The sequence below is a fragment of the Peromyscus eremicus genome, chromosome 9 (assembly GCF_949786415.1).
Source record: "Peromyscus eremicus chromosome 9, PerEre_H2_v1, whole genome shotgun sequence".
NCBI classification, from domain to species: domain Eukaryota; kingdom Metazoa; phylum Chordata; class Mammalia; order Rodentia; family Cricetidae; genus Peromyscus; species Peromyscus eremicus.
In genome coordinates, this window is record NC_081425.1 from 66,479,664 (window position 1) to 66,487,149 (window position 7,486).

Genomic DNA, 7,486 nt, shown 5'->3' on the forward strand with positions numbered 1-7,486 from the left:
AGTCCAGAGTTGAACGTGACCCTGAGCCAGGCCTTGTGATGAGTGGGGGTATAGGAGACAGGAGAGGCAGACCAAGAGGCCAGGAGGGTAAAGGGTGAAAAGGGCTGGCATAGCTAAAATGGCTGGATTGTATGGGGAAGAGCTGCTGGGGGAAGGGCAGCCCAACCCCTGGGCTGGAGAGAGCAGGGTAGAGGGTGGGATATGCCAGCCAGCCATGCCCTGTAACAGGTAGGGACTGAGAGATGCTGGGACAACCTGGTGGTCAGGTCCACTTTGATACGTTAAGTAGGCACCTCAGCCTTTGTCCCAGCTTTGAGACCTAAGCTTACTCTAAATTAGCAGCTTTCATACGACTTTAAAAGTGACTGACACAGCCGGGTGTGGTGGCCCATTGCTTTAAAGCCCTACCCAGAAGCAGAAACAGACAGATCTCCGAGCTGGAGGTCAGCCCAGCCAAGGCTACATAGTGATACATGTTTTTTGTTTCATTTTGTTTTTCCGAGACAAGGTTTCTCTGTGTAGTCCTGGCTGTACTGGAACTCATTCTGTAGACCAGGCTGGCCTCAAACTCACAGAGATTCACCTGCCCCTGCCTCTGCCACACCTGGCTGATTTTTTTGTTTGTTTGTTTGTTTGTTTGTTTTGTTTTGTTTTGTTTTGTTTTGTTTTTTTCTCTTTTTTTTTTTTTAAAGATTTATTTATTATGTATACAGAAGAGGGCGCTAGATCTCATTACAGATGGTTGTGAGCCATCATGTGGTTGCTGGGAATTGAACTCAGGACCTCTGGAAGAGCAGTCAGTGCTCTTAACCTCTGAGCCATCTCTCCAGCCCCCACAAAAACACCCAACTTTTTTTTTTCTTTTTATTATTTTTTATATATTTTTTTAAACTTTATTTTATGTGCATTGGTCAGATTCCCTGGAACTGGAATTACAGACAGCTGTGAGTTGCCATGTGGGTGCTGGGAATTGAACCCGGGTCCTCTGGAGGAGCAGCCAGTGCTCTTAACCACTAGGCTATCTCTCCAGCCCCTTTGTTTTGTTTTAAAGCAGCTAATTTTTAAAATGTAACAGGCTTGTTTTCTGTTGCTTTTTTATGCTAAGTAATCTTGAACTGATTAAAAATGTCCAAAAACAACAGGTAGGTGGCTTTTTGGGTAAGCCTGACAACTGAGTTTGATTCCTTGGACCCTCCCGTGGTGGAAAGAGAGAGTTGACACCAGCAAGCTGTCCTCTGACATCCATGCAAGTGCTATAGTATGCACATGACCCTCCCTCACACACACTCACAAATAAATAAACGTAGACAAAAATGGGAGTATCCAGAAGATTGGGTGGTATAGTAGCACATGCCTATAATCCTAACAGTTGGCAGGCAGAGGCAGGAAGATTTCAAATTTGAGCCCAGCCTTGGCTACCTAGAAACACTATCTCAAAAAAATAAATAATAAAGTATATGGAATGATGAATGATTATGTGCATGTACTAAGATTATTTTTAAGATTATTTTATGTGTATGGGAGTCTTGCCTACATGTATGTATGTGTACTGTGTGTGCACATGCCTAGTGCCCCTAGAGATCAGAAGACGGCATTGGGTCCCCTGGAACTGGAGTCACGGATGGTTGTGAGCCACCATGTGGGTGCTATGAACCAAACCTGGGTCCTCTACATTCTTTGTATGATTGACTTGTTAGCAAATTCTCCTTTCCCAATCTGTCCATCATAGTCCAAGCTTTATGCACTCTTAATCACTGAGCTATCTCTCCAGTCCCCAACTACTTGGTTTTTTTTGTTGTTGGATTTTTCAAGACTGCAACCCATAGATCCAGGGAGGCTACCTAGCAAGGAGTTCCCTAGGATGACTGTGGCTTATAATAAGTTTTAGTTTTATCCAATCACTGGGCAAGCTTTAGTGAAACATTTCACTATTAGGATAAGAATTTGTACTGTATCAGGCTGATAATAGAAAATGCCGGCTGTACTTTCAGGAGGGGAGGCTAAAATCTTTTTAGATTATGGATTAGCATATAGAAAATCAAACAGTGAAGGGGAAGATGAATAGCTCTCTGAAAAAATAAAATTAAATAAATAAATAAAATAAAATACATATTTACTTTAAGTTAATTCCTTTATCGTTTTTCTGATATAGCTGGTATTCGGGTTTTTTGTTTGTTTGTTTGTTTGTTTGTTTGTTTTTTTGTTTTGTTTTGTTTTGTTTTTTCGAGACAGGGTTTCTCTGTGTAGCTTTGCGCCTTTCCTGGAACTCACTTGGTAGTCCAGGCTGGCCTTGAACTCACAGAGATCCGACTGGCTCTGCCTCCCCAGTGCTGGGATTAAAGGCGTGCGCCACCACTGCCTTGCTTCCAGCTCCATTCCACTCTTAACAAAGCCTTCCCTCAAAAGTAACTAACTCCAGGGCTGGAGAGATTGTTCAGTGGTTAACAGCACTGGGTGCTTTTCCAGAGGACTAGGGTTCAGTTCCCAGCACCCACATGGTGGCTCAGCCAGTTGTAACCTTCAGTTCAGGAGATCACAAACCCTCTTCTGACCTCTGCAGACACTAGGCTCACACTTGGTGCACATACATACATGCAAAGCACTCATACACACAAACTAAATAAATCTTTTTTTTTTTTAAAGATTTATTTATTTATTATGTATACAGTGTTCTGCCTGCATGTGTCCCTTCAGGCCAGAAGAGGGCACCAGATCTCATTACAGATGGCTGTGAGCCACCATGTGGTTGCTGGGAATTGAACTCAGGATCTCTGGAAGAACAGCCAGTGCTCTTAACCGCTGAGCCATCTCTCCAGCCCCTAAATAAATCTTTAAAAAGAAAGAAAAACAGAGAGAGAGAGAGAGGGAGAGAGAGAGAGAGAGAGAGAGAGAGAGAGAGAGAGAGAGAGAGAGAGAGAGACTGACTATCTGGGGTCACTAAAAGCCCAGTTAAGCTGGAAAAGGGGAAGTTCCTCGCTCTAGCTCCTCCCACCTTTCACAAGGGGCACTCAACTCTGGCAGCCTACTCTGGCTCTCCTGTGTTCCCTGGAGGAAGACTAGGATATATGGGCCTAAGAAATACTTCTGAGAGTCACGGCTCTTAGCACAAACTCTAATTGACACCTACCTAATGTAGGACAATAGAATGCTCCCACCACCCCACCCTCTCAGCCTCCCCCCTTAATCACAAGAGCTCTTGGAGGTTCTGGTGAGATGACCCAGCAGGCAAAAAGCACTTGCTGTGGATTGATCCCGGGGACCCATGTAAAAGTGGCTGGAAAGAACTGGTTCCCCAAATGTGTCTTCTCACCTCCGTGTGTGCATCGTGGCACATGTGCACCCAAGAAAAAATAAAAAATTTAAAAAGAAAAAAAACAAACAAGAGCTCTCGTATAACAACAGGAATATAAGGGAAAGAATGGCACATCTTGGATGTTAAGAAGATTCTAGAAGCCAGACATAGTGATGCATATCTAAAGCCTCAGCATTTGGGAGACAGAAATACGAGGATGGAAAGTTCAAGGCTATCCTCAGTACACAGCTAGTTCCAGGGTAGCCTGAACTACATAAGATTCTGTCTCAAGAAAAAAACAATGAGGAGAGATGGTGTCTTAATTAGGGTTTTTACTGATGTGAAGAGACACCATGACCACGGCAGCTCTTATAAAGGAATACATTTAACTGGGTGGCTTACAGTTTCAGAGGTTCAGTCCATTATCATCATGGTGTAACATGGCGGCATGCAGGCAGACATGGTGCTGGAGCTGAGAGTCCTACATCTTGATCCAAAGGCAACAGGAAGTCAACTGAGACACTAGGTGGTGTCTTGAGCATATATGAGACCTCAAAGCCCACCTCTACAGTGATATACTTCCTCCAAGAAGACCACACCCACTCCAATAAGGCCACACCTCCTAAAGTAGTGCCACTCCCTTTGGGGGCCATTTTCTTTCAAACTGCCATAGATGGCTCAGCAGGTAAGAGCATTTGCTGCTCTTGCAGAGGACCAAGATTTGGTTCCCAGCACCCACATGTCAGCTCACAAGAGTCTGTAGCTCCAGTTCCAAAGAATGAGACACCCTCTTCCGGCTTCCATGGAGACTAGGCATGTACACGGTGCACATACATGCATGCAGGCAGAACACTCATATACATAAAATAGAAAGAAATAGTTGAAAAGAAAAAAAAACAACAAAAGCAAAATCTAAGAACTTCAAAGACAAGAGATGTGCCAATAATAAAAAGTACTAGAGGAATTTTAGTCTGTAACATCTACAGGGGCAGTGAACAGTAAACACAGCCTAACCTCTAGCCAAATAAACACAAAAACCTTGCACTAAAGACTGATTTCCTCAATTCCTTTAATCCACACGTCTGAAGTTTCACAAAAAATTATTTGGCACACTAAAAGGAAAACAAAACCTACACACAGTTTGAATTGGCAGAGCAAGCACCAGAACCAGACTCAGATATGGCAGACATAATGGAATATTATACCAAAAATTTCAAAGCTATGGCCAATATACTCCTGCTTCTGACAGGAAATATGGATGACAAGGAAGAACAGGTAGGTAATATGAACAGAGAGAGGAAATTCTAAGAATGAACCAAAAGGAAACAACATTGTTACAGGAACAAAGAGTGCCCAGGCTACTCAACTGATTGAACCATCACTAAGTGTGAAGAAACATGGAAATATCCAAAACTAGGGCTCAGGATGTAGCTCGGGTGGCTGAGTACTTACCCAGCATGCACAGAGCACCAGCACCACATAAGCCAGGAGTGGTGCTGCACACCTGTAACCTCAGCACTTGGGAGGCAGAGGGCAGGGTCAGGAGTTCCAGGACATCCTTGGCTACATAGCAAGTTATAGCCAGAAGTTTCTTTGGTCCCACCCATCCCCGCGGTCCCGCAGCCGCTTATAAAACAATCATTCAGAGGCTTATATTAATTACAAACTGTATGGCCAATGGCTTAAGTTTCTTGCTAGCTAGCTCTATCATCTTAAATCAACCCTATTCTATTCATCTATGTTTTGCCACATGACTGTGGCATTACCAGTCTACTGAAGTCTTGCTCCTTGGGCAGCAGGCTGGTGTCTCTCCCACCTCTACCTTTCTTCTTCCTGTCTCTCTCTTGGATTCCCCACTTGGCTATAACCTGAACTGCCATAGGCCAGAGAAGCTTCTTTTTTTTTTTTGTTTTTTTGTTTTTTTGTTTTTCGAGACAGGGTTTCTCTGTGTAGCTTTGCTTTGCGCCTTTCCTGGAACTCACTTGGTAGTCCAGGCTGGCCTCGAACTCACAGAGATCAGCCTGGCTCTGCCTCCCGAGTGCTGGGATTAAAGGCGTGTGCCACCACCGCCCGGCAAACATGGATTTTTTTTTTCTGGTTTTTTTTTTTTTCTGGTTTTTTTTTTTTTTTTTTTTTTTTTTTTTTAAGACAGGGTTTCTCTGTGTATTTTTGGTGCCTGTCCTGAATCTCACTCTGTAGACCAGGTTGGCCTCGAACTCACAGAGATCTGCCTGTCTCTGCCTCCCAAGTGCTGGGATTAAAGGCATGAGCCACTGACGCCCTCAGAGCAGCTTCTTTATTAACCAGTCACAGCAACACATATTAACAGCATATAGAAAGACATCGCACAACAGCAAGTTTGAGGGAGATATATATATATATGTACATATATATATATATATATACATATATATGTATGAATTTGTCTAAAAGCTGGGCAATGGTGGCACACACCTTTAGTCCCAGCACTTGGGAGGCAGAGGCAGGAGAATCTCTGTGAGTTCAAGGCCAGCCTGGTCTACAAAGCGAGTTCCAGGACAGCCAGGGCTACACAGAGAAATCTTGTCTTGAAAAACAAAAACAAAACAAAAAAACTTGTCTAAAAAGCTAAAATGTTTCTACAATAAAATGCAAACAATAAACAAAGGTGAAAAAGATAAAATACCCAAGAAGTGTTACACTACAAAGGTGTAGCATAATATTGTGGAATTTTGTCCTCTGAGAACAGCCATTGCTATTTTAACCAGAGCAACTTCCTATAAGAGCCATCTGGATGGCTGTTCATATTCCTCCAGGGAATAAAGTGGTGGAAAGAGGCCTGAGACCCTCACCAGAGTCCAGCCCACTCTCTCCTGTGCCTCCCTCCTAGCTGTGTGGAATTCTGCCCCAGCTGCATGTGGTCTTTGGAGATGACAGTATAGAATGTGGAAGGTTAACTGAAAAGAGACTTCCATCTGCACAGCTGTGGAGAAGCTGTCATTCATGCCAGGGTGAGTCTTTTCGGTGACGTGCTGTTTGGGGGTCACCTCCGCTCCTGTGAGTAAACACCCAGAGTCACCAAACTAGACTTGGACAGAATCATTACTTTGCTCTGTCACTGTGGTTCGGTTTGGGATCAACAGGTGGTGTTTCATCTCCCAGAAGGCCATGCAGCACATATACCCAGTAAGGACAAATGATGAAGGAATCTGGGAAGCAATGACTGAACTGTCCAAAAACAATGTCAGACATAAACACAGATCCAGAAAACTCAGACTAGCAAGTGGAATAAATACGAACACAGATCTAAATGATACTCAGACTGCACATACACAAAATCAAAGACACACACACAAAATACAGAAACAAGCAGAGAGTAGAGGAGAAAAGCAGGCCAGGGAACACTGTCTAATGACCATCAAGGTTAAGAATTAAATTAACTCATACAAAAAATAGAAATAAATAAAAAAGAAAAAGTAAAGAAATTAAGGGGAACTGGAGAGGAGGCTCAGCAGTTAAGAGCATGGGCTGCTCTTCCAGAGGACTTGGGTTCAGTTCCTATGGCATCCACATAGCAGTTCACAACTACCTGTAACTCCAGTTCCAGGGGATCCACTCTCACACAGACATATATGTAGGCAAACCACCAATGCACACAAAATAAAGATAAATAAATAATCTAAAATGAGAATTAAACCAAGGGGCTGGAGGGACAGCTCAGCAGTTAAGAGCACTGACTGGTCTGACAGGACAGAGGTTCAATTCCAAGCATCCATATGATGGCTCACAACCATCTGTACCTCCAGTCCCAGGGGACCTAATATCCATCTGTCCTCTGTGGACACTGCACACCCATGGTACACAGACACACATTCAGACAAAACACTGGCATTCATTAAATAAAAATAAATCTCAAAAGAAAGAATTAAGTTAATATGTACTAATTTAAAAAAAGTAAATGAATTTCTCAGGTTTAAAAACAACGGATAACTAGAATGGACTTTTCCACTCAGAACCATGCAAGCAACAAGGTAGTATAGTGAAATATTTACAGTACTGTAGGAAAAAGCCCACCAACCTATAATTGTATTCAGAGAAATTCTCTTCCAAAGCGAAATACTTTCTGAAACAATAATTAAGAAAATTTGTCACCAGCAAGGTTGCCTGTAAGATGTTAGAATTTTTTTTTTCCCCCCGAAGGCCGGGAAAGTCTTT